This window comes from Ceratotherium simum, chromosome 20 (genome assembly GCF_057802395.1).
Source record: "Ceratotherium simum simum isolate JZ-2026a chromosome 20, ASM5780239v1, whole genome shotgun sequence".
Lineage (NCBI taxonomy): Eukaryota > Metazoa > Chordata > Mammalia > Perissodactyla > Rhinocerotidae > Ceratotherium > Ceratotherium simum.
In genome coordinates, this window is record NC_141919.1 from 35,407,745 (window position 1) to 35,435,412 (window position 27,668).

Below are 27,668 nucleotides of genomic sequence, written 5' to 3' on the forward strand. Positions count from 1 at the left end.
TGCAAACAATCCTAAATCTAAATGTATAAGTATCTAATTCAAAGCATTATTAGATGTTCTGGGTTCCCATACACCTTCTCACCCACACCAGGTAAACCATTTAGAACTTCCAGTTAGTGGTGGATGGGAGTAGCTGACTCGGAGCAGTTTTGCAGCCCATGTACAACTTCTCTCCTGAAGACACCTCCCCCAAGTCCTCTTTCTGTGGTTTTGTTGTGCCTTCTTTTCTGGCATGTTTTCCCTCACATTGCTAGAGTCTTTTATTGTCCTAGAAGTCCAAATATTCACCGGATTCTGAAGGATACTAGCATCTTTTTTTGAATGATATTCTCATTGTATTTCATACATAGTTTTAGTAAACCGGTAATTATCTTTGGCTGTCTTCAGCAATTCTGTTCTCATAACTTCTTTTTTTAAGCCTAGTATTTACAACACTTCTGATTGGGCACTTTGGCTGTGTGTCACTCAATTCCTACGTTCACCTAGAGAAGGAGTCACAGATACAAGTCTTCTCTATAAGACTTACACATAAGTAACATTTATATTCGAACATGAGTTTTGACTCAGCACTACAATAATTAGCTCTAAGTGTTCCTAAAGCAAGGGTTCTCAAACTTGATCATGCATCAGAATCAGCTAGAGGGCTTGTTAAAGCACAGATTGATGGCCTCAACCTCCAGGGTTTCTGCTTAGGTGGGTCTGGGGTGGGGCGCACTTGTTGCTGCTGCTGTGGCTGCTAATTCAAGAACCACGCCTAAGAACCACTTCTCTAAAACCTCGCGAGCAGGAGCTTCAGAGAGCAAGGCTTCCTTTACTCGAAGTTGCTTCCCCTAACCAGCCTCCCTTTCTCCTCCCACTTTCTGCAGGAGCCAGAGCTATTTGTTCTCTTCTCTCCTGAGTCTCCTGCCATACCTGACCCAGACCTATTTCCTTGGGAAAACCAAGAATTTGGATGTCTGCCCCTCATATGGAGAAGGAAGGAGCAGCAGCCTTCACCCAGCATCTGCTTCTCGCCTGCTGAGTATGGCATTGGCCAGCAGGGTGGGGCTCACTGACCCACAGTCGTGACTGATTATCAAACAAGCAGGAAATGGTAAGATACAAGCTGGAAGCCATTTAATTCTGTCTCCCACTGCCCCTTCTGTTCCTGTTATTTTCTGCTCCCGGGTGGAATCTCGGGCAGCTGCCATAGCTTTTCATGTCACTCAGAGATATTCTAGTCTAGTCCAGACTAATAATCATAAAACTCCAACTGTCATTCAATTTAAAACTTCCTCCCACCCCGTTTCAAGCTTCTGCAGAGGAGAAAGAGAAGACAGCCTGTTTGATTCCTCTTTCTCCCTCTTCCTCCCTCTTCCTCCCCACCCGGGTCAATAGCTACAATTTTGGGACCCTCATAGGACAGATGTAGGTTAAGGGTACAAACTCGCAATAAGTAGTAAATAAGTCCTAGAGATCTAATGCACAACATAGTGAATATAGACAGTATTGTACAATAATCGTCGAACTTGCTAAGAGACTAGAACTAAATTATTCCAACCACTAAAGAGAAATAATTAGGGGCTGGCCCGGTGGCTCAGCAGTTAAGTGCGCGCACTCCGCTTTGGCAGCCCAAGGGTTCACAGGTTCAGATCCCAGGCACGCTCTGATGCACCGCTTGTCAAGGCATGCTGTGGCAGCGTCCCATATAAAGTAGAGGAAGATGGGCACGGATGTTAGCCCAGGGTCAATCTTCCTCAGCAAAAAAGAGGAGGATTGACATCAGATGTTAGCTCAGGGCTGATCTTCCCCACAAAATAAAGAAGAAAAAAAAAAGAAATAATTATGTAACACGATAAAGGTGCTAATTATCAATTGCTACAATGGCAGTCATATTACAGTATATAAACGTATCACATTAACATGTTGTACACCTTAAATTTACACAATGTTGAATGTCCAATACTATTTGATAAAAAATAAAAATAAATTTTAAAAATTGGGGGACCCTCCAGGGTTGGAATGACAGAGATAAAAGGGCACAAAAGCTCTTAGTGACTAGTACAAGTACCCTCTTTGTGTGGCAGATCACACATGTTGGTCCTTCCTCTCACACGGGCCTTTGTGTTTCTTTGGAGACTTCTGCAGGTATGGGTTTTAACCTCTCTCATCTCCAGTGCGTCCCACAGAAGATGCTTCTTTTAGGGGGACCCTTCACATATTCAGATGTTTCTGAAGAATGTGGGAGGATCCTGTTAAAGAAAACCTACAGTCAGCTCTCTCTGTGAGGGCCTCATCTAATGGTGTCTGAGAAATACATACATCTCTGAGGTCAGAGGATGCACAGTTTGCCCCCAATGAATGGGCCTTGCTCCGTTCCTGCCAGGTCCCCAGCCAGCCTTCACCTAGACCTTTTCCAGCAGAGGCAGACCCCAATCCCTATGCCCTCCAGCTCCGGCAGACACGTATCAGCTTTCTGAGTGGTTTTACTGAAAACTCTTTGGCTTGAGAGGAAGAGGAGGAACAGCCCCCGTTTCCCTCTTCTCTTCCCCCAGAGTGGGGTAGAGGGAGAACTGCAGCAGACACAACTTTCTCTCCTTGAATCAGCTTTACTCTTATTATTCCAATGACCTCTAATGAATTCTTGCATCACCTTGAAGTGGATAATAATCCAAGGTCACAAAGCAGATTTGGGAACTCACTCCCTTTGGATGTGCTACAGAGATGGTCTAGTCCCTGTCTTGCCTGTAAGTGGGCAGGTGAGGGTCCTTGGCACACACTGTTTTATTTTTAGGCCTTTGGGATTTCCAAAACCAAAAGGCAACAAAAAGTATCATATTCAGCATCCTTTAGATACATGCGACTTGTACGTGCAGAGAATAACATGGAAAAATACAGAAGAAACAGATAACGCTGTTTGCCTCTAGAGAGAGAAATTGTCTATGGGAAAACACAGGAGTGGACAGAAGAATTTTCAGAATACCCTACAGAGATCCCCTGCAAAAATGCCTCCACTGTGTTCCTGGTAGACTGCCTCTTAGTTTTAAATACTTAAACTTCTTAGAACACACATATTTCTCAATACATTTTCCAGCCAACATTTACATAGGAAAAAAATTATATTAACATTCCCCAAATACTTTTCAGGAAAAGTCATGAGTTATATTTCAAATACAATGGGTAGGATATCAGCATCTCACTTAGATGTTTTGAAAAATACAGTAAGTGTTAACAACAGGGTCCTACCTCAAAGATGTTGCTGATGCAGAGACATGATCTCCCACAAAACAACTATTGTTTACAACCATATCAATTGTTAGGTGACACAGAGCATTTTCCATCCTAACACAACAGTTTGTCTAACTGTGTTTTGATTATATTTTAGGAAATTTAGGTAGCTTAGGGTTGATATTTAATGCATTATAATTTTTCTTACTTTACTAGAGCATTGTTTCATAATCTTGCCTAAGGGGCATTAGGCTCTCTGTAGTTTTTATTTGACTTACAGTTTACTAATGATTTGTCCCCAGACTCTATAAAGTTAGATGTTAGCTAGTAAAAGATTGATAAATTGCAAACAATTTCTGTCCAATAGAAATGATTTCCCCAAAGGTTAAAATTTTATTGCCCTGCAGTACATTAACCAGTTTTGCATCCCTCTTATTAACCTCATTTTATATTCTCTCTTTCAATGGCTATAGACACATATGTTTCTCCTATGCTGCTTTGAACCAGTGTTACTATCCTACTGGTTCCCTTACTAATGAATTAAATACATTTTTAGCATGTGCCCATGGTATGTTTGTATTAGAGACATGTTTTAACTTTCTGAAAATCCTGAAATTATAATTTACATGTTGAATGAAGGAATTATAGAATCACAATCATATCTTTCCATTGATATAAAATGATATGTGTATATGGATGTGTAAAAAAGAAATATTTAAAATAATTTTTACCAAAATAGTAACATTAGTGGTTTTCTCTGAGTGATGGGATTTAGAACGTTTTTTACCTTCTTCTTCATGCATTTCTCTACTGTTTACATTGTTTTGCAATGAACTTGATTCACTTTTAAAATTACAAAAAAATAACAATATAGTTCATTCTCATTATTCATGGTAGTTATGGTCTATAAAGTTGCCACAAACACTGAATTAGCAAATACGGAACCATTGCTCCGAGGAGAAATACAGGATTATTTTCCTGCAGGCTTTTGATCACATTTTTGTCAACTGATCAGTACATAACCTTGTTTTATGTGTGTTTCTGTTTAAGATATGTATTTGTTTAATATATATTGTCGATTCGTGAACATTGACTTCACGACCAACAGCACTATAACTCACTCCTGAACAAAGCTTATCTACACGCATATTTTCTCTGTAGGGCACATCACAGCCTTCTTGCACTGAGGGAATAAACAGCACTTCAGCACTATGCTTGGGGGCCATTTTAAGCAATAAATTTGCCGACAAAAAGCACAAAAATGCAAAAAACATGCCACTAAATAGGCTACAAAAAGGACACTGGTTTCCAGCACCAGAGTGTGACGAGAAGGCAGAGCATCGCCTTGTTCGACCTCAGCTGGCAACGTGGGCGTTGGACGACTGACATTTTCCACTGCTTTGCACATTATGATTTAGAACATATAACATTAAGATTCTAAAATTATAATTCTAAAATTATAATTTTAGAATGTCAGAACATTAAAAACATGACTCTAAGACAAACATATCGTGAGCACACGCTAAAAATCTGCTTAATTCATTAATAAGAGAACCAGAAGAATAGTAATGCTGGTTCAAAGGAGCATAGATGAGACCTCAAAAGCATCACAGGCATTGATTTGGGGGTTACAAATCAATTTTAGCAAGTAGGTGAATTCAAAATATCAAATCCACAAATAACGAGGATTGACTGTAGAGCTTTTTTCATCGTTTGAAACCATAATACAAAAATTTTTTTAAATCGCCTACATAAGTTTGCCTCAGGTATTGGACTCTGAGCTTGAGAACACAAGGATGATTTCTCATTCACCACTAAAGACCCAACAGCTACATAGTTGCTATAGTATGTGCTTAATAAATGTCCTTTTTCTCCCATCATCCACTTCTCTGAATGACAAACTCAAGGGGATACCAAGATTTATCCTCAATCCTGTAATGAAGTCCTGCTGTTTGGAGATCTTCGGGTGGAAGCATGAAGCACTAGAGGGAATATCTGTCATTGTTTTTAGCTCCCCAGCATCTAAAACTCTGACTGTGTTCAGAGAAAACCCACCCATAAGGCAAAGTTTACCTCCCACTTGAAAAGCTGAAAATGCCAGAGACTTGCTTCCCCAGCCTCCTTTCTAGCTAAGACGCAAGCTATGACCTAGGTTCCACCAATCACAAGTGCCCAAGCCATGTGTTGAATTTAAAGCTCGTACATGAATCAGCAGGCATCCTGCAGGACATCCTAGAGATGGGCAGTGACAGTGGAAGCTGCTACAAGCAATTTCCAGCTGCAGCAACAGTCCTACTGAAGGTGGGCAGTGTCCATCCAGCATCACTAGCATTGGCAACACCAGCCACAGTGTCTGTACAGCAGGACCCACACTGTGGCATGATAATGGGCATTGTTTCTGGTTGTGAAGTCTCTGAGTTGGTTCTCCGAACCCTCTGGAAAACAAGCAAGATATGCTTTTAATGAATTCCTTTTCTGCCTCAGTTAGCGAGAAACGGTTTCTGTTGCTTGCAGCTAAGAATCCTGAGTAATACATACATAGATATAAGGAATTATCCTCCTAGATAATAGTTTGGATTGCAGTTCAACGGCTTTAACAGAGAGCAAAATTACAGCAGATTAAATAATATAGAAGGCTTACTATTTTCTGAATAAAAGTCAAGGTTGAAAGGTGGTCCAGCAAGTTTGAGTGGCACAGATCCTCAAGGTCGCTTAGAGGCCCAGGTTCCTTCTATTTCGTTTCTTCCCCATCTCCAACGGGTTGCCCTAGTCCACATGGTCGAAGCTGTTTGTCATTATCCAATCCACATTTCAGCCTGCAGGATGGGAGCAGAGGAAATAGAGAGCAAACAGGACCCTTCTACGTACACAACCTAGAAGTTGTACACGTCCCGTCTCATGTCTCATTAGCCATAATTTAATCACATACAAGGGAAAATGAGAAATGTGGTCTGTAGCTGGGCAGCTGTATACACAGCAAAACTCAGAGGGTTTTATAAATAAAAGGAGGAAGTTGGGAATGGATATTGGGAGGTAATTTGTAGTTTTGATGAAATATTTATATTCCACAAATAATTGCTAATATTCATTGAGCATGGACAACGTGCCAGGTACATCACTTACATTATCTGACTTACTGTATGTGGTAGATACTGTTTTGATTCCCACTTTACAGATAAGGAAACTGAGGCTTGAAGACATGTGGCAGAAAATGCAGTTACCACCCCTATCACCATTCTCCTCTTCTTCCTTAGCAACAGAAAATCCAGTTTTTAGCTGGGCACAAGTACCCAAAGTAGAGACTAACATTTCTCAGACTCATTTTCTCCAACTGTGACAATCTTAAAAATAAGATATAGCCAATACTATGTAAACATAAGCATTGTATGGCTACTTCTGGAAACTTCCTTAAAAGGCACTTGGCCTTTACCCTTTGCCCCTTCTCTGTGCCCCTTTCTTCTTTCAGTTTGCTGGAATGTAGGTGTAATAGCTGGAACTCAAGGAACTCTCTTTTACTGTGAGGTTATACACTAAGGATGTTGGACTAGCAAAATAGAACCTAGATCCCTGCCATATCAGCTCTCTACTGCCTGTGTCTGGATTTCCTTTACGTTAAAGAGAAATAAATCTCTTTATTTAGCCACCATATCAGCTCTCTACTGCTTGTGTCTGGATTTCCTCTACATTAAAGAGAAATAAATCTCTATCTTGTTGAAACCACAGTTAGTTTGGTTTTTTTTCTGTTCTTGGAGATGAATGCTAACAAATTTAAGAGGAAACTTGCCCCAAATCACTCAGCTGGTGATAAGACTGGAAATGAAACATAGTATCAGAGTCCTTGACCGTTGCACTCTCTACTGGGCTATGCTGCATCAGTGCTGTCCTATATTAAATCCAGAAAGATCTGGGAGAAGACCACTCCCAACCCAGAACTTGATAGGAGCAGTGTTTTCTCTATTTTAGGCTCTAGGGGTCTTCTTATTTTTCTCAGGGCAGAGAAGAGGAGAGGATTAATCTTTCCTCCTCTCCACTTTGCCAAACTTCCACTCTTTGTGACTTTTTGTTCACCTAAAATAAAATAAAGTAATATCTTTATACATTTTTTGAGTAACCAGACTCCAAATTAACAAATTGGCTATGTTTCACTCCAAAGCCAATAAGGATTCACTTAGAGACATTTATTTATTAATTAATTGACTATGAACAGTGAAAAGTTGATGAAACAATGAATATAAATTTAGGCTAATTTTTTACTCTACTCTTATTTTTATTCCGTTTTCTTTGATAAGGTTTTGTCTCTACCCCAAGTATACCTAGACCTGAAATGGGTTTCATCTACAATCAACTGAAACTTATGTTTCTCAGTGGTTCTCACTTTATCTTCCTAGTCATTTCTAGAATCTACATAAAAACAAAGCTAAATTAGAAGACAAGAAATATGATGCTCAATTACAGAAACTAAAACTGGAGGATTTCTTTTAAAGCAGAAAACAGGTTTTAGTGAAATTTTATCTGTGCTTTGTGCCACATAAAATGGATACACATCATCTTTTAGATTCCTGTAGTATACAATAAAACTAGAAACACCTGATCTTTGTCCTGTTTCCTTAAATAGAAAATTTGAGCTAGGCTCTTATCACATCGGATTCTTAAAGCAAAGATCTCTGACCTGACCTTGAATGGAAGAGTGTAAAATTTTATACTGGAGAGCCTAGCTCTACTGCAATCTCCTTTCTATGAATTTTTAGTGCAGCATTTTGTAGCCAGCAGAGGGAAGGTACATATGAATTATTTTTGAGGCTTCTGCTGTATCAGACTATTGAAAATAAATGAAAACTGCCATATCTACTAGGCCTGACTTTCCCAGATGAAACTGAAAACTCTGGGAATTTTTCTTCTCCCCATGCAGAGCTGTCCACATGCTTCCACACATTGTCATGCTTCTTAGGATCCGCGATGACACTGCCTCTCCCAAACTCTGGATTTTTCTTAACTCATGATTTACTCCTCCACATTTATTCATTCAACAAACATCTATTATAGCCTACTATGAGTAAGGCACCATGCTGGACCTGTAGGTGTAAAGATGACTAAGATAAGGGGCTCGGATTTGGACAATTTGCTCACTAGCGACCAACAATAAAAAATGGTACATACAGGGCAGATCCATGTTTTGTCGGCCTGAAATTTTAAAGATTTGGGAGCTCTCTTTAAACAAAAGAGAAAGTGAGGGTACAAAATTAGAAATATAAAATTAGGTATGAAAATAAATATTTATTTAGAATGAGACAATAAGTCATGTTAAACACTGGAGGCTTGGAGATTCAGATCTCTTTCTTCTAACATCTCTTTAGGCAATTTATCAGAACTGCTTTCATAGAAAAGCTTCCTGGTTGCAACCTGGCTTCCCATGCCCACTTAGAAACACCCTACAACTCCCAGCACCACAGCAGCCTGAGCCGGTGAGGGACCCGGAAGTTCAAATCTCATTAGCTTGGTGGTATTAACGTTAATTTGCCTCTGGGCGCACACACTTTGTAAATTCTCTAGAAGTAGGTCCAAAGTACCACGGGAGCTTGAGGAGGACAAGGCTTTGCTCTGGTGGGGGAAGACTTCCCAGATCAGTTAATGCTTGAGAAAAGACGACAAGGAGAAGGGCAAAAAGTGGAAGAGGAATTTCTGCTCAGTTGAGAATCTCAGAGTTTACAAAGTGCAACCCCATTCCCTTCTGAAACACTACCTTAATTGCTGTCTTCCTCCCGGTTTTGTCTTCCCTATGATGTTAAAGATGGCACATTCTCTTTCTTTTATGTTTTAGAGTCACTGTTTCCAACTGGTTTTTAATCTTTTCAGTTGAATGCCTGTTCTTCAAGGCCAAGAGATTAAAACTGAATGCCAGAGCTCATTAATATCTAGGTTGAAAAAAAATGTATGTCTAATGGTAAAATTCTAGTTAGGACACGGTCTAACCTAGAGATGAACACTCTCCCATAAAAGGGAAGAGTTTTGTTTTGTTATTGGTGAAGTCCATGTTGTCATGGAGACAGAGGTCTGAGACCCTCTGATAGATGCACTCTGCTCCTTATGATTTCTTACTCACTCTTTATTCTCTTTCCTCCCTGGGAACTATCAGATCTCATACCTCCCCTGACCCCACCCCAAAAGTTGTCTTGACCCGTTTCTTATTCTGTGCTGTTTTCTCCTTGGATGATCTTATCCACTATCCATGTAAACTGTCATTTAAGCGTGGGATTCCCAAGTCAGCGTCTCCAGCTGGACCTCCACCCAGCTCCAAGTCCGTGTTTCCTCTGCCAGCCTGACATCTCCTCCCACATTTCTCATAGCATGTCAAACCCCTCCCAGTCCAACTGCCAGAAAATTCAGAGTCATTGTTGACTCATTACTGCCCCACAATCCTGCGTTTAATCAATCACCGAGTCCCATCATTTCACCTTTGTAATGCCTCTTCTCTCCATCCACCCGGGATCTCAGTAGTAGCAGCTTGTCATTTCTCACTTGAATTTTCAGCTGATCTCACTGAGTCCAGTTCCTTGGCTCATCAATGGATCCTTCACATCAGGGAGGTGCTATGGCCTGCTTCCAACGTGGATTTAAACAGAACCTCAGCTCCCTGCTTTGTGACTCCTAGCAAGTCACTTAATCCAACTAAACCTCAATTTCTTCATATAGAAAACAGAGGCAATTATAAGTCATAAAGATGTAAAGAATATATAAAACAATTTATATAAAATGTCTAGTACATAGAAATGCTAATATGGGGGATCAGAATTTGCCACCCTAAAATGTGTCTCTTTAGCTTGATTACTTTTAAGGACAAAAGACTCAGAAAGAAACTTTGACCTTCCCGCCTAACTGCCTAGAGAATTAAGCTAGAAGGCCCGTCCCAGGAAGGAGCTATCACCATAGATAACTCTAGGTGTGGTAGACGGGAAGGCATAGCAAAGCCCATTTTTATCAAAGTTCTCTCAGGTCACATTGTCTATAGGAGGCCCAGCAAACATTTGTTTATCAAACATTTGCTTTGCCACCTCTATGTAAATTGCCTTCCTCCCCTTTGAGGTCCCAAACCATTACCCCCAACATCCTCCCTTATCTTTAGCTGAAGATGATATTTAAGGTGGTGGCTTCAGTCATTTTGGCAAGTTACTCAGTTTTCCTAGGTTTCTCCCATATATACATGTTATTAAATTTGTTTGATTTTCTCCTGTTATTCTGTCTCATGTCAATTTAATTCTTAGACCAGCCAGAAGAACCTAGAGGGTAGAGGAACATTCTTCCTCCCCTACACTTAACACATTTTACCTGTTATCATCATAATTCTTTTCAGAGTTATGACCTAAAAATACAAGTTGGTCATGTGCTAAACATTACTAGTGTACACTATACACAGGTCTTTTCTTCTTTGGGGTACACAACAGATTGCTTCCTAGGTACCTTTCAGTTAATGGGGCCATGTAACTAGTTCTAGCAAATGGGGGAAAATATAGAAGATTAGGTATGAGAATTTGATGTGTTTTCTTCTCCCATTTGATGACCAAGGAAGCCGTATGTTCCAGATGGTGCTTCTACAAGATGGTGGAGGCTCCATCAGCCTGTGTCCATCTGAGTGACCACAAAGCAGAGCCCCATGCCACTTTGCAATGGACACGTAATGTGAGTAACTCAGATTTTGGGGATTTGGGGGTTGTTATTGTCACAGCAGAGCCTAGCCTGCTGTATCCTGACTAGTATAGAACACTTCATTTCCCACTGCTCAAACCTGGCGATTTGCCCTAACACATGTAAGATTTCCTAAAATAGATGGATCAGCAGACACCAAAATTCCTAATTATTTGGAGACAAAGGAATGTCTGTAGTTTTAATTTATTTTTCAAAGTTATTATCTCTGTATATATTTACCTGAAAATAATAAAAAACCCAAATGAGGCTGGCTTAAGCAAAACAGGAAATATATTAACCTACATAAATTAAAAGTCCAAGAGTGGAACTAGCACTGGGCATGCTGGACACAAAGGCTCAAGCTAGGTGTCAAGGATTCAGTCTTGCTCTTTCCATAGTTTAGCTCTGTTTTTTGTTTTCTTTGGGTTGTGTGTGTGTGATAACATTTTCCAGCAAAGTCTCCTCTTTTATTGGAAAAATGGCTGCCAGCAGCTCCAGGGTTACGCTGTTTTGTCTTAACAATTTCAGCATAAAGAGTAATTCTCTCCCCCAATGGTTCTGGTTCTAGCATAAGTCCTGGCATTCACTCTTGGACCATATTGAGTCACATACCCATCTCAGAACCAGTCCCGGTGACCAGAGGAATACAATGTTCTAATTGGCTGCCCTAAGGCATGTGCTGCTGGGCCCTGAGTCTGGGGGGCTCATGGACTAAGACAGGAGAGTGGAGGTTCCCTGGGAAAATCAAGGTCCTGCTACCAAAAGAAGGGTGAATGGACACAGGACAGGCAAAAATAACACATTCACTATAGACATTAATATAATCCATATGGCATTTTTGGTGAAATGTGTAACCAGTTAAGGAACTTTATGAAGAAGTCCCAATGATAAGATAAAACCTGCCATGCTTGCCTTGCCATAAAAGGACTGTCTTCCTCCTGAGTGCATTGTAAGGTTCCAAATAGCAGGCTTTCAGCGATCTACCACTTCCATTACCCACCATGCCCATGTGGAGTAGGCTTCCAAAATTAGTCAAAGCTTTGTGACCGTAGATTACTTTTACATTTTTCATGTTATCAAATGTGAAATCTAAAAGGAAAAAAGTGCAACAATATATATGGTTTTCTTCTCTTTCCTGTCATTGGGGTGTGTGTATGTGTGTGTATGTGTAAACGCACATGAATGTGCATGTTTATAGTTTCTTTTGTTTTGTTTTTTGCCTCGTGTATCAAAGCCTTGGAGACCTGCTATCTTCCAAGATGGGGTGAAACTCCCACGTCAGCCACTTTACCCTCCACGTCTCTTTCCAAGTGGTCCATTTCTCTGGAGAGTTTCTGGCTTCAGCAACTTGGGAGAAGCAGTAACAGGCACAAAGTAATGTGTGGAGAGAATCAATCCTTGCAGATTTAATCTGCCTCTTACTGTGACTGAGGACCCGGGACAAATTGAAATGAGACACTGGTCTTTGGCTCTTCCATAGCTTGTAAAAGGTACAGGGATTTATTGACAAAACCATCTCCCCCACCACGCTGTGAGCACTTCAAGGACTTAGAATGCATTGTATTGACCTCTGTCTCCATGTCACCCAGTAGAGTGAGGGACTAAACGATGATGGACTCTGCCCCCATGTTGTTCACTGGCTAGTGGAAACATAAAACTGGTATATGAATAACTGAAATACACCACAGAGAGGATAAACTACTGACAAAAGGGCTTTGGGATTTCAAAAAAGGGAGTAATTCTGTCCAGCTAATGGACAAGAAATCTTGACTAAGGAAGTAGCTTTAAGAGAGATGGAAGGGGCGGGGGGCAGAGCTGGGGGCAGGAAATGCCAGAGGAACCACTAGTAAAAAAAGACAAAAAGGTGATTTTTTAATCTGAATCGCTAGCACCAGAATAGGAGAGAACATTCTTTATTTGGAAAAATACTCTGGTAAGCTACTAGAACTAAGGGTGAGACTTTCAAGTTCATGGGTGACTGCATGGCCCAAGCAATTATCATGATCCCTACACTGTACTTGGGTGAGAAAAGGGAGGGACTCTGACACAGAGCCATGTTGGGAGAACAACTCCCTGAGCCATAACTCTCCCATAATATGTTGGAAGGCACTAAGTATTTTGGGGGAATGGCAAGGGGTTCAGAGGGGTTGCAGTGCTGGGGTGTGTAAATATGTCATGGAAGACAACCTAAAAATATAAGTTTGGGCCCTACCATAAAGTGCAAAATGCTGTAATATGGAATTTGGAGTTTATTCTGATACCAATAGCCTCAGATCATGGCTCTTTTCAATAATGTTCCTGCCATCCGCTCTTTTTCTTTTTTTTAAGAGAGATCCTATGTATACTTGCCCCAGCTTCCCTCAGTAGTAACATTTCAAAGCTGCAGTATAAAATCACATCCAGCATATTGGCATTGGTACAATTCACCAATCCTATTCAAATTTTCCTAGTTTTGTTTGTACTTGTGTGTAATACGTGTATTTCGTTCTATACAATGTTATCACACGTGTAGGCTTGTGGATCCATCACCACAGTCAAGATATTGAACAGTTCCAACACCACAAGGATGTCTCGTGTTGTCCCACCTCCCTGCCATGTCACATTGCCCCCAACATTCATCCCTAATCCCTGACAACCAATAATTTGTCCTCCATTTCTAAAATTTTCTTATTTCAAAAATGTTATATAAGTGGGCTTATCCAGTATGTAATTTTGGAGGATTGACTTTTTTCACTTGGCGTGATTTTCTCATGATTCATCCAAGTTCTTGCATGTATCAATCAATTATTCTTTTGTTGCTAGAATTCCAGGGAATATGTGCACCACAGTTTGTTTAACCATTTGCCTGTTGAAGGACATCTGGGCTGTTTCCAGTTTTGGCTATTACAAATAAAGCTGTCAAGACCATTTGTGTACAGGATTTTGGGTGAGTATAAATTATCATTTCTCTGGCTCAAATGACCAAGAGTACAATTGCTGTGTCATATGGTAATTGGATGCTTAGTTTTATAAGAAACAGTAGCTGTGCCTTTTTACATTTCCACCAGCAATGTATGAGTGATCCAGTTTCTCCACACCGTCACCAGCAATTAAGTCGTCACCATTTTTTATTTTATCCATTCTGACAGATACGGAGTCATAACTCATTGTGGTTTTTATTTGCATTCCCCTTATGGCTAATGATGTTGAGCATCTTTTCATGGGCCTATTTGCTCTCTATAAATCCTGTTTGGTGAAATGTCTGTTCATGCCTTTGCCCCTTCTGTAATTGGGTTGTTTGTATCTTTACTCTAGGGTTCTAAGAATATTCTAGATACTTGTCTCTTGTTGGATACATGGTTTGCAAAAATTTTTCCCATTCTGTGGCTTGTCTTTTCACTCTCTTCACATGGGCTTTCACAGAACAAAATTTTTAATTTTGATGAGTTCAAATTGATCACATTTTCCTTTTATGGATCATCTAAGAATACTTTGCCTAGCCCTTAGATCCTGAAGACTTTTTTCCCTACTTTTTTTCCAAAGAGTTTAATAAGTTTTACATTTTACATTTAAGTTCATGACCCATTTTGAGGTAATTTCTGTGATTCACCCTGAGCTAATATCTGTGCCAATCTTCCTCTACTTTGTATGTGGGTCGCTGCCACAGCATAGCTGCTGATGAGTGGTGTAGGTCCACACCTGGGAACTGAACGGGGGCTGCCAAAGCGGAGCACGCTGAACTTAACCACTAGGCCATGGGGCCGGCCCCTCAAGTTTCATTTTTGACTATGGATGTCCCTTAGCTCCAGCCGCATTTGTTGAAAAGGCTGTCCTTCATCCATTAAATTGCTTTTGCACCCTTGTCAAAAATCAGTTGAACATATTTGTGTGGGTCTATTTCTGGGTTCTCTGTTTTGTTCCATTGATCTGTGTGTCTGTCCTTCCACCAATACCACATTGTCTTGAATACTGCAGCTACATAGTAAGCCTTAGTATCAGGTAGATGGGCCGGGCCAGTGGCGTAGTGGTTAAGTTCCCGCATTCCGCTTTGGTGGCCCAGCGTTTGCTGGTTCAGATCCTGGGCGCAGACCTACACACTGCTCACCAAAGCCATGCTGAGGTGGCATCCCACATAGAAGAACTAGAAGGACCTACAATCAGGATATACAACTATGTACAGGGGCTTTGGGGAGAGAAAAGAAAAAAGAAAAAGAGGAAGTTTGGCAACAGATGTTAGCTCAGGGCCAATCTTCCTCCATAAATAAATAAATAAATAAATAAAAATAAAACAAAACTCCAAAAAAGAAAAAAATCAGGTAGAGTGATTCCTCCTACTTTATTCTTCTTAAGAATGTTTTAGCTATTTTGGGGCCTATGCCTTCGATATAAATTTTGGAATAGCCTCCTTTCTATCTCCAAAAAATTCCTTTTGATAGGAATTGCACTAAACCTATAGACCCATTTGGGGAGAGTTGACATCTTTAGTATGTTGGCTTTTCCAATTCATAACATGGTATCTCTTGTCATTTATTTAGGTCTTCTTTGATTTTTTTAATCAGTATTTTGTCGTTTTCAGCATACCAAACTTGTACATGTTTCATTAAGTGTATACCTGAGTGTTTCATTTTCTTTAGAGAATTGTAAATAGTGTTGCATTTTTAATTTTGGTTTCTGCTTTATTTATTGTTTATTGTTAGTATATAGATATGCTACTGATTTTTGTGTGTTGGTCTTGTATCCTGTGACCTTGCTGAACTCACTTACTAGTTCTAGGAGTTTTTTTGTAGAATCTTTGGAATTTTCTACATAGACAATCATGTCGTCCGCAAATAGAGACAGGTTTATTTCTTCTCTACTAATCTGTATGCCTTTTATTTATTTTTCTTGCTTATTGCAGTGGCTAGAACTTCCAGTACTATGTTGAATGAGAATGATGAGAGCTGACATCTTGCCTTGTTGCCGATCTTAGAGGGAAGCATTCAGTCTTTCACCATGAAATGTGATCTTAGCTGTGGGCTTTTTATAGATGCTTTTTATCAAATTGAGGTAATTCCCCTTCATTCCTAACTGGCTAAGACTTTTCATCATGAATAGATTTTCAATTTTATCAAATGATTTTCCTGTATCAATTGGTATGATCATATAATTTTTCCTCTGTAGCATGTTGATATGGTAGATTACACTGATTGATTTCAGATGTCGAACCAGCTTTGCATGCCTGAATAAATCCCACTTGCTCATGATGTATAATTCTTTTTATACATTGCTGGTCCACACACTTTTGAAATCTAGAAACCTAGTTGTCATCTTTAACTCTTCCCTCTCCCTCTCCCGCGCATTGTCCCATTACCATGATTTTTACTTCCATTTTGACCACTACCCTTCTAGTCAAAGTCCCTGTTCTCTACCTTTTCTATTTCAACAGCCTCCTAACTGGTCCCCCTGCATTAATTTTTGCTTCCTTCCAATCATTTTCTACACAGCAGTCAAGGATATTTTTACAATATAAATGATGCTTCTCTTCTTAAAATCCTTCAGTGGCTTCACACCACTCCTAGGTTAAAGCCCCACATCCTTTTTTTTTTTTTTGCCCTGGGCTAACATCCATGCCCATCTTCCTCCATTTTATATGGGATGCCGCCACAGCATGGCTTGCCAAGCAGTGCGTCGGTGCACACCCGGGATCCAAACCGGCGAACCCCGGGCCGCCACAGCAGAACACACACACTTAACCGCTTGCGCCACCCTGCCGGCCCCAGCCCCACACCTTTAATGTGGCCTATGAGGCCCGGTGTGATGTGGTCCCTCTCTAACTCTAAACCCACTGCAGCCCACTCTCTGTGCTTCAGCACATGAGCCTTCTCTACTCCCCCAGATTCATCTGCCACCACCTTGGAGCCTCAACTTACGTTACCCCCACGCACTCCTTCCCCATCCTATGTCGGGATGATTCTTTCAACTGAGAAATCACTTTTCCAGAACAACTTTCCCGGTCCCTGTTGTACTCTTTCATAGCCTCCTTTTCCTTCATAGCATTTACCAGTTTGTGGGTATATATTTATTTGTATAATTATTTGATTAATATTAGTCTCTCCAGAGACTGTAAGGGCTTCTCGAGGGCAGGGACTATAACTGTTTTGCTCAACAAATGTATTTTAAATTAATAGATGAAATCAACCAGCGGCCAGCCCACTGGCGTAGCGGTTAAGTTTGCACACTCTGCTTCGGTGGCCCAGGGTTCATGGTTTCGGATCCCGGGCATGGACCTACACACCACTCATCAAGCCATGCTGTGGCAGCCTCCCACATACAAAATAGAGGAAGATTGGCACAGATGTTAGCTCAAGGCCAATCTTCCTCACCAAAAAAAAAAAAAATTAAAGTAAAAAAATAAATGAAAGCGGCTGTCCTACTTAACTAGTTTATCAACATGTTTATTAAATATCACATGTACCTTATCAAGAGAACAGTAACTAATTTAAGAGCATGAGGGGGAAAGAGAGAGAGAAGGAGAGAGAGGCAAGAGCAAAAGCTTATTAGGTACATACTACATACAACCAAAATAATCCTTATGTGCTGTGTCATGTAATTTCAGCAGGGGTAAGGATGTCTTCCACTAGTTTAATTGATCAAAGAATTATTAAATAGCTATAGTGGTCAAGTCATCTCTGGGGTCTAGGATTCAAAATAATTTTTATTTTCTTCTTTATATTTCTCTGTTCCTTTTCAAAAATTTCTAAAATGAGCACATACTACTATTTTAGTATATTAATGAAAAGACTTTAATTCAGTAATATATTAATGAATAGAGCACTCCTGGAAAATGCTCTAGCTTTATTCACCTTTCTTCAAAATATATAATCAAATTTTAAAAGACATAAGTAAAAATTATATTTTAAATATGTTAGTTCTTGAAGAAATGATAGAATATTGAGAGTTTAAATTATATCTCTAATGATCATTCGTGTCAAAAATACTATACTATGCTTGAATTATATTTCCTGAAACATAACACCAAATTCCCATTCAGAAACACCTTTGTAAAAATACACCAAAAATCCTTCATTCTGAGGATTTTAAGATGGGATTGGATGATAGAGTTGTGAGTCAGTCGAGAGACTTAACTTTCACTTTATATTATCTATGCTATAAATTTCTATTATTTACTTAAGCATGAATTATTTTCATATCTTTAAAAAAACAACTTTTCAAAAATGCATTTGAGCGGCCAGCCCGGTGGCGCAAGCAGTTAAGTGCGCACACTCCGCTGCGGCGGCCTGGGGTTCGCCGGTTCGGATCCTGGGCGCACACTGACGCACCACTTGTTAAGCCATTTCGGCGTCCCACATAAAGTAGAGGAAGATGAGCACGGATGTTAGCCCAGGGCCAGTCTTCCTCAGCAAAAAAGAGGAGGATTGGCATCGGATGTTAGCTCAGGGCTGGTCTTCCTCATCAAAAAAGAAAAAAAATGCGTTTGAAGATCAATTTTTAAAAAAAACAAATGACCTTAATTCCTTTGACCTTCCCTATCCTCCCCCCTTGTCACACATATTCATCAACGAACACAAACACACACACACATTGCAGCTCAAATGGGGCAGTTCCATTAATATGCCAACCTCAAAAATAAGAAGAAAGTGACTTCTATTTCTCAATAAGATAGAGTAATAAGGCTCAGATTTATCCAACTGCCTGAAATGACTAAAAAATAGTGTGTGTAACAATTGTGTGTGAAACAATTGTGTGTGAAGTACAATGTTTTCAGACATTGTACTTCAGGCAGTGCAAGATAGTGGCCCCTGAGAGATAGCAAATAAATCAAGTAAGCCCTTTAACTGCCCAATTAAACCCAATTAATTAAATTCTTACTACCTGGAAAGAGTATCCAGGCTTCAGCATGGGGTGAGGGAGACTAGATGACACCCAACAGTCTTCCTGAATTGAGGAGACAGGTGAAAGCACAGGGAGGCCAAGGTAGCTTGAGTTCACAGGGCAGAGTCCTGGAGAGGGGAGAGTTGCAGAAAGAAAGAGAAATCTGGAAATCTGCAGATCTCCTTTGAGTCTTCAACTAATAAATCATCAGCACATTAATGATTAGAAGGAACAACCCTGGGAGGTAACACAGTGCCAGTAATGGCTCATGTTCCACCAGACAGAGTAGAAAATCTCATAATTCTCAGGACATCAAGTAGAGTACTCAGCAGGGAACTGTCTCAGTAGTGGGGCAAAATTAGCCCTGGGCAGAATGCTGCTCTGCTCCTGCTCAACAATGCGTGAAAGCAAGATCCAAATGTATGTCAATGTTTCCAAGTAACTTAACTGTGTCCCGGAACAAAGTTCAACAATATTTATAGGAATACTAAGATATACAGCACTCAACAATATCTGGCATTCAATTGGAAATTACCAGGCATGCAAAGAAGTAGGAAAAAATGACTCATCAGAAAAAAAAAACCAATCAATAGAAACAAATCCAGAAACAACATATATGATAGAATTAATAGACAAAGACATTAAAACCGTTGTTATGATAATCCATATATCCAAAAATGTAGAAGAAAGATCGAGTATTTAAATAGACTCATGGAAAATATGACAAAAGACCCAACTTGAACGTCCAAAGATGAAAAATGCAATGTTTGAGATGAAAACTACTCTAGATAGTAGTAACAGCAGATTATATAATGCAGAAGAATATATTAGTGAACTTGAAGATACAGCAATAGAAATGGTCCAAAATAAACAAAAAAAGAAAAGGACAAAAAAATGATAATAAATAGAGCATCACTGAGCTGTGGGAGAACTTCACATACTCTAATACATGTATAATTCGAGTCACTGAAGGAGAGGAAAGGGAAGAATACTTAAGAAAATACTTAAAGAAATGGCCAAAATGTTTCCAAATTTGGTGAAAACTATAAACCCACAGATCCAAGAAGTTTAACCAGCACCAATCACAAAAATAATAAGAAACTTCTCAGAGTTTGACTAAATAATACAGATATCCCCTACTTTCAGAAACTCAATGTATTAATTATGTATTGCTATTTAATAAATCATCCCAAAACTTGGTGGATTAAAACAAGAGTAATTGGGGCTGGCCTGGTAGCATAGTGGTTGAGTTCATGTGCTCCACTTTGGTGGCCTGGGGTTCACAGTATCGGATCCCGGGCACAGACCTACACACCACTCGTCAAGCCATGCTGTGGCAGGCATCCCACATATAAAGTAGAGGAAGATGGGCACAGATGTTAGCCCAAGGCCAATCTTCCTCAGCAAAAAGAGGAGGATTGGCAATAGACGTTAGCTCAGAGCTAATCTTCCTCACCAAAAAAAAAAAAAAGACCACCAAGAATAATTATTTATTTTCTCTCAGGGTTTCTGTAAGTCAGAAACTCAGAAGTAGCTCCCTAGGCAGTTCTGGTCCAGCCTCCCATGAGGTTATAGTCCAGTGAGAGATGGAGCAGAGTTATCTGAAGTCTTGAAGAGGACTCACTCACATGACTGGCAAGTTGGTGCTGACTAATTTTCAGGAGCCTCAGTTCCTCTCCACATTGCCATCTCCCCAGTGCTGTCTGAGTGTCCTTGTCACATGGTGGCTGGCTTTCTGCTGAGCAAGTGGTCCAAGAGATTAAGGCAGAAGCTACAAGGCCTTTTATTACCCAGGCTCAGAAGCATATACCATCACTTCTGCCTTATTCTGTTAGTCACATAGGGTCAGCCCTGATTCAGTGTGAGAGGGGAAAGTATAAGATGTGAATACCAGAAGGCAAAGATCATTGGGAGCCATCTCAGTGTTGGTTACTGGACTAAACATTATCAAAAAATAAAAATTACCAGAAAGATAAATGAGGAATAAAGATTCATATAATGCAAGAATTTACTAAAAGTTTCCTTTAAAAGCAAACCTGCTTGATATTTTTAACATATGATTCAATTTGTAAAAATTCAATATATGAATAACTTGGAAAACATCCAATGTGTAAAGCAAAGCACACCTATTGTTACTGCCCAAGGGGCGGTCATCTGCCTGCGGCAAGACATGCCAACAGTCAAGGGGCAAGGTGGTAGAAGAGAAAGAGCTTTTTAATACAGCTTGCTGGCAAGGGGGAAGATGGTCAACTAATGTCTGAAAGAGCCGTCTTACAGAACAAAGACTACAGGCCAGTTATATAGGCGGCTGGTCTCCAGGTCGGGGAGGCATCTGGTCTCTCAGTGGGGGCATCCATCTGATCTCCAGGTGGGGGCAGACATCTGGTCTTAGTTCCTGAGTCTTTTGTTTTACTGGATATGCATCAGGGATCGGAGCAACACTCTATACGCTGATCTTTCAGTTGTCACTGATGATGGCTATCAACAGACTCTCTGCCCCGGGGTCATCACATTCATAAGGAACTCAAAAGAACAAAGTTATCAACTTATCACAGCTGGGAAAGGCCCTAAAATTTACAGAGCGTGTCTGGGTTAGTTAATCAGAGGTCATTCAAAGTTACAATATGGTTTCTTTTCTACAATATGGCTTCCCTGTGTCAACCTTGTGTTGAGCCGGTATCACTATGACTGACCATGAAGACAACATATACTCTCTCTGAATGACTTCAAGTTCTAGGATTTGTTTACCCTTGGGTTGCAATCTTCTGAAATAGTTTCCATGTGCAACCTCATCCAGGAATCTATAGAAACAAAATGTCACGAATCATGGATTATATTTCTGTTTATTTGTTTGTTTCTCTACCTGTAGTAAGACTGAGGTTCAGTTACGTGAAAGAACTCTACTATAGGCAGCTGCTGTGGTCTGAATGCTTACGTCTCCTCAAAATTCATATGATGAAATCCTAATGTCCAATATGCTAGAAAGTGGGGCCTTTAGGGGGTGATTAGGTCATGAGGTGGAATCCTCATGAATGAGATTAGCGTTTTTATAAAAGATACCCCACAGAGCTCCCTTGCCCCTTACGCCATGTGAGGACATAAGGAGAAGTCCATGACCCGGAAGACAGCCCTCACTTGACCATGCTGGCACCCTGATCTCAGACTTCCAGCCTCCAAAACTGTGAGAAATAAATTTCTGTTTAAGAGCCACCAGTCTGTGGTGTTTGTTAAAGCAGCCCGAATGGACTAAGACGGCAGCCTTCAGCTGTCTTCAACTTGAATACACTCGTACTGCTAAAGCGTCTGCCTGGATATAGCCTTCCTACTTCAGCTGTCCACTGATGACTTCAAGCTATCACATGATGATATCACCTTAAGCTACTGTCACTATGGAGCGGCGGTCTTTGACAAGGTGTCAGGCAAAGTTGCTTGCCTTCACTTATGTTGTCACCATTCAGGTCAATATAGACACCTCTCCTCGAGGTCTTATCGTGATAACATTCCTGTCCCTTCCTTATCCAAAGGGACCCACAGACCCCCCAGTGCCTGACATCTGTCGCCCTGGAGCTTACTGCCCGCTTCCTCACGCCCCCACCCCACTGTGCTCTGGGGAGTCTATCTAGCATTACTTGGCTGAGTCCAACGTCTCCCTTTCACCTTCCTGCCTTCCCTACCCTCGCCCCAGCGCAAGGTGCCCCTGAAGCCTCTGACTGTCTCAAGCGTAGCTGCCTATTTCCGAGGACAGAAGCCCCTGCATTAATTGGATAAATTTTATGTCTCTGGGAATGGAATGTTCTTTATAACATATGAGTCTGTCACTCAACTTTCAGGTATTCAACTTGAAAACACATTTCCAAGAACATGTTATGTACGAAAGCAGAGACTGCCTGTGCTGGAAATGACAACAACTAGCCAAGGGTAACATAATAAGGGACATATTGTGTTTGTTCGTCAAGAGGAACCATCTCCGAAGATATTAGAAACAGGGCCGGCCCCACGGCCTAGTAGTTCAGTTCAGCGTGCTCTGCTTTGGCAACCCGCGTTGGGTTCCTGGGCATGGATATACACCACTCATCCGCGGCCAGGGACCCACATATGAAATACAGGAAGATTGGCAACAGATGTTAGCTCAGGGCAAATCTTCTTCAGCAGGAAAAAAAAAAGCAAGATATTAGAAACAAATCAACCTGGCTTTAGAAGGAAAAAAGTTCCCTAATATTATTTACAGCGTTTAGTGCCACTCCAATTTACATCTCTAAATCAGATTTGGAACGAACGTGGTATGACTAGAAGAGTAGTTTCAACTAAGTGTTTTGATCATTGCTCTGACCAGCACACTCACAAAATACCAGCATATTCGCAAAATCTTAGCCAGGAAACAGAGAATGCCATACACGTGCATTTATGCACACACATTTACACACTCATTCATTTTGCTGTTCTAAGATTTCCAGGCAGCTTTGTGAGTGAAACCTGGAACGGTGGTGGAAAAAGCACTGCTCTTAGCAATCCCTTTAAAAAAAGAAAGAATGTAACCATCACTGTGCAGAAGTAGGAGTTTGGCTGCTGAACCAGATTCAGTCACCCTCCCTGAACAGAGAGCTCGGTGCTCATTATAAACGGCAGGCAGTACGTCTTGTCTGCACTGAGTCAGCTCAAGCGCCTGTTAGAATCCCAGGAGAAGCAGCTTTCAGGCTTACACACAGGTCTGGGCCCGGTGTGGTGGCAGGTGTCGTGGCACGTGCGGTGGCAGGTGAGAGGAGAGTGAAGCTCAGTCTCTGACCTCAAGGCTCTTGAACACTAATAAAAATCTAAGAAGCTAAGGGGAAGGAGGAGAGCCCATTGGCCTTCCCCTAAATGTGAGCTAGGGGTGTGGATACAGATTCTAAATCATTTGAAAATAGCTGGAGTTGGAGTGGTACAAATGATAACATAAAGGATTTCATTTTAACGATAAAGACAACCAGGCCAGTGTGGATGTTTGTCACAAGTCGCCACAGGTTCCCAGGTGGAGCAGTGACAGTCTTCCCAATAGCACCTTAAAATGAGCGACAATTGCTCAAGTGTTGTTTGCCTGATGGCAGCACCTGGGTCAGGCATCCATTAGAGAGCCACGGGCTTGTCAACAACATGCATTCACAGGAGGACAGTATGATTGGCAATGTGTGTCACACCCTTTAGAGGTACACGCTGAGTCAGAGGGGAACACTCTCCGGAACACTTTCTTCTTACTTTTTCCCCCCCAGAAGAAAACAAAGGTGGGCTCACCTCATGTCTTCTCTTCTCTTTCCCAGCTCCTGCCCATATGTCTTTAAAATTGCCTTGGAAGTACAAGACGTTCTCACAGGGAGCTCTATGAATACAGGAAAGAGGGCCATAGCCATACAATTAACAATTGAAGCTTCAACACTTTCCTTTTTTTTTCCTCTCCAAAACCCCAACCATGGTTGTATATCCTAGTCATAAGTCCTTCTAGTTCTTTTATGTGAGCTGCCACCACAGCACGCCAACTGACAGACAGGTGGTGTGGTCCCATGACAGGGAACCAAACCCAAGCGGCCAAAGCAGAAAGCACAGAACGTTGACCATTAAGCCATCAAGGTTGGCTCAACGCTTCCCTTTCTAACACCAAATTTACATTTCTCTACTAAGCCTCCAAGGGCCTCTGTAATCTGATCTTTCTTCCCAGCAGCCCCCACCACTCAGGTAAATCTCCTCAATCACCTAGATGCACCAAGTCGGTACTGGGAACTTCTGCCCAAATTGCCCCCTTCTGGAAAGTTCTTTCCCTCCACTACTCTACACTTCCCTCAGCCACCCTTAATCAATACTACAGAATACCTGTATTCTAGAGAACACAACGTCAGCCGCCCAGTGTTTCTCTAAACCCACTTTAAAAAAGTAATGTGTAGGGAGAGCTGTAGTTGATCCATTCATCCATTCAACAATCTAACAGCTGAGCCCCACCTTGACCAGACACTGTGCTAAGTGCCTGCATTATCACATTTCACCCTCAGAATAACCCTTCAAGGTTCCCTCATCCTCATACGATTTCCCTTTCATTGTTACATAATGTGATGAATTGACTCAAATAATTTGTAGAAAAAGGAGAATAAAGAAATAATTTAAAATTGAACCTAAGTCATATTTTCTTCATGAGGTGAAAAATAACTGACGATTAGAACATGAAGGAATCTCACAGATCATCTCATCCATGGTTCTCAACCCACATGTTCTGATTTATCAGTTTCTTTCTTCTTTTAAGCTCTGTGGATGATTCTGATACTCAACCAAGGTTGTGAACCAGTAACCCATTCCAACTATCTCATTTTACAGGCGATTGGAAGGAGAAAGATGGTGCTAACATTTACTGAATTCCCGCTGCACTGCTTCCTGCTTGCCTGCTTGACTTAACAAGGGTAAACCGAAAGCAAGGATGTCACGGGACTTGCCCAAGGTGACATAGCTAGGTAGTGGCAGACCCAACATTAGAACGTGTGTTTCTTAAGTCCTAGCCTCAAATTCTTTCCTCTGCGTAGCTAAAACGAATTACTTAATTAGCATAAGTCTTTCACATAAATGATCACATTTAATTTTGCAAAAAAGGAAACCATGAAATAGGTACTATTATTATTACAATTTTATGTAAAATAAAGAAATTTAGACCACTACAGATGGAATTAGCCTAAAATCAGTTTGCTAGTACATGAGGGCAGGACTTGAATCTAGATTTTTTTTTCATTTTAGGGCTAAATTTTAACAGAATGTGCAAGTTTGAACTCTTACACTTTAAACAAACAAAACCTTAAAATTACTGATTGGTCCAAAATGGTTCAATGGAAAAACTAACCTGTGACAAAATCTTGGCATTGAGTTCAAAGGCACCACTGTTTTTGAACAAAGTATGCAAAGGTTCCAGAGAGGTCAGGGTGAGGAATGAGGGGCTCGGACATTTACAGCAGCAAGTATTTTCTGTTCCTTTTCTTTTTTTGGGGGTGGGGGGGGGAGATTGGCCCTGCACTAGCATCTGTTGCCGGTCTTCCTCTTTTTCTTTTTTCTCCCCAAAGCCCCAGTACATAGTTGTATATCATAGTTGTAGCGTTGTAGCTCTTCTATGTGGGACAGTGCCTCAGCACGGCTTGATGAGCGGTGAGCAGGTCTGCACCCAAGATCTGAACTGGCGAACCCCAGGCCACCGAAGTGGAACCTGCGAACTTAACCGCTATGCCACTGGGCCAGCCCCCTCTGCTCCTCTTCTTGACAGGAGGTGAGCAGAGATCCGCTGGAGTAATTTCATCAAACACCATCCAGAGGCCCCGCTGTGTGAGAGCCGAGCACTCCAGGCATTCTACAGCACTGACCTCCGTAGCCAGGGACAAACCCTGTGGATGGGCGATGGGAGTCAGCGTCTTCTTCAGTTTCTCAGTCGTGTCTTTATCATCCCTAAGATCAAGTTTAGGTCCCACTAGGACAGTGGGAGTGTTGGGACGACGGTGTCACACTTCTGGATACCATGTTGCATAGACATTTTCAAATGAGGCAGGACTCACAAGAGAAAAGCAAATTAAGAATATACCTGTTTACGGGGCTGGCCTGGTGGCGTAGTGGTTAAGTTCGCACACTCTGCTTTGGCAGTATGGGGATCGCAGGTTTGGATCGTGGGCACAGACCTACACACCTCTTATAAAGCCATGCTGTGGCAGCATCCCACATATAAAGTAGAGGAAGATGGGCATAGAAGTTAGCCCAGGGCCAATCTTCCTCACCAAAAAGAGGAGGATTGGCAACAGATGTTAGCTCAGGATCAATCTTCCTCACCGAAAAAAAAAAAAAAAGAATATATCTGTTTTTGGATAGGATAGAGGGTGTGATCTGTCATCATCTTCTTGTCCAGCTGTATCCATAAGCCCAGATTCCCCGGTTTTCCATCTACCATAATATTGGCAGAATAGCTATCAAAGACAGCGGGGATATATTCTCCTGGAGATGCATTGGTTGTGTAACTGATCAGTACGCAAGTTTTACCAACTGCTCCATCTCCCACCACCACACCCTTGGTGGCCTGCATCTGGGCCATCACTCAGATTTTCCATTTCTACATCCTGTGCCCCACACACGACATCTTCCGTCACTGAATATGCGTGTGTGGTTCTTGCTCTTGTCTCTACCTTCCTTTGACACTTCTCTATGTGTTGCACCTATTGTAAGTTTATATTGCAGTTTCATGGTGTTATTCTTAAATCCCCTCCTGGGCTGCAAGGCAGAGAAAAAGCACATGGGTTCTGGAATCAGAGGGCCTTGGGTTTTAATCCTCTCTCTCTTGCCATGTGCTAGTTTTGAGACCTCAGGCAGTAACAGTAGTTGCTAACATTTACTGAGTGCTTAGTATGTTCCAGTAATGCTAAGGGCTTAATATGTATTAACTTAATCTCCAAGAAATAAAAATAATATTCCCATTTTGCAGAAGAGGGAATCAAGGGAATAGGTTTTCCTTTGTGTAAAGTGATGATAGTCACATCTAATTTGCCAGATTGTCATGAGGATTACATGAGATGACATATAGAAAGCGCCTAGCATCGTGCCTAGAACATAGGAATGGTTTTGTAACTATTCATCTTCTCCTCTTCACTGTCCTCCCTTGAGCACAAGGACCATCTCCACTGCTTCTGTTATTTCTCAAAGTCGCGGGTAGGAGAGACACCTAAGTATTATCAACAGTCAATTTGATTGATCTCCTTGCATTTGACCTTAACTCCTCTTTCAGCAAAGACCCCAAACATACAGATGCCGACCTCTGTCGTTTCTCTGACGGCCACTAGCCATGCAACAAACACAGCTGGGGAAGCAGCTGAACTTCGCTGGTAATAACAGCCACTTAATATGCTCCGCCATCATGTTCTGGATGCAGTTGACTAAGAAAAACTCACATC

At 41.1% G+C, this 27,668-nt stretch overlaps 1 long non-coding RNA gene and 1 pseudogene across 2 annotated transcripts; one reads left to right on the forward strand and one right to left on the reverse strand.

Annotated features, from left to right (window-relative positions):
- The first annotated feature begins 878 nt into the window (after positions 1 to 878).
- On the forward strand, positions 879 to 15,932 carry LOC147914403 (uncharacterized). 2 transcript variants are annotated; one of them, XR_015555316.1, is made up of 4 exons: positions 879 to 1,093; positions 10,768 to 10,881; positions 13,690 to 13,813; positions 15,764 to 15,932. It is a non-coding gene; the product is annotated as an uncharacterized LOC147914403 (long non-coding RNA). The 2 variants fall into 2 exon arrangements; XR_015555315.1 differs by lacking the exon at positions 879 to 1,093 and having other exon boundaries at positions 10,707 to 10,881.
- A 5,264-nt stretch (positions 15,933 to 21,196) lies between these two features.
- LOC101399232 (ras-related C3 botulinum toxin substrate 1-like) lies at positions 21,197 to 26,806 on the reverse strand (annotated as a pseudogene).
- Positions 26,807 to 27,668: the final 862 nt, after the last annotated feature.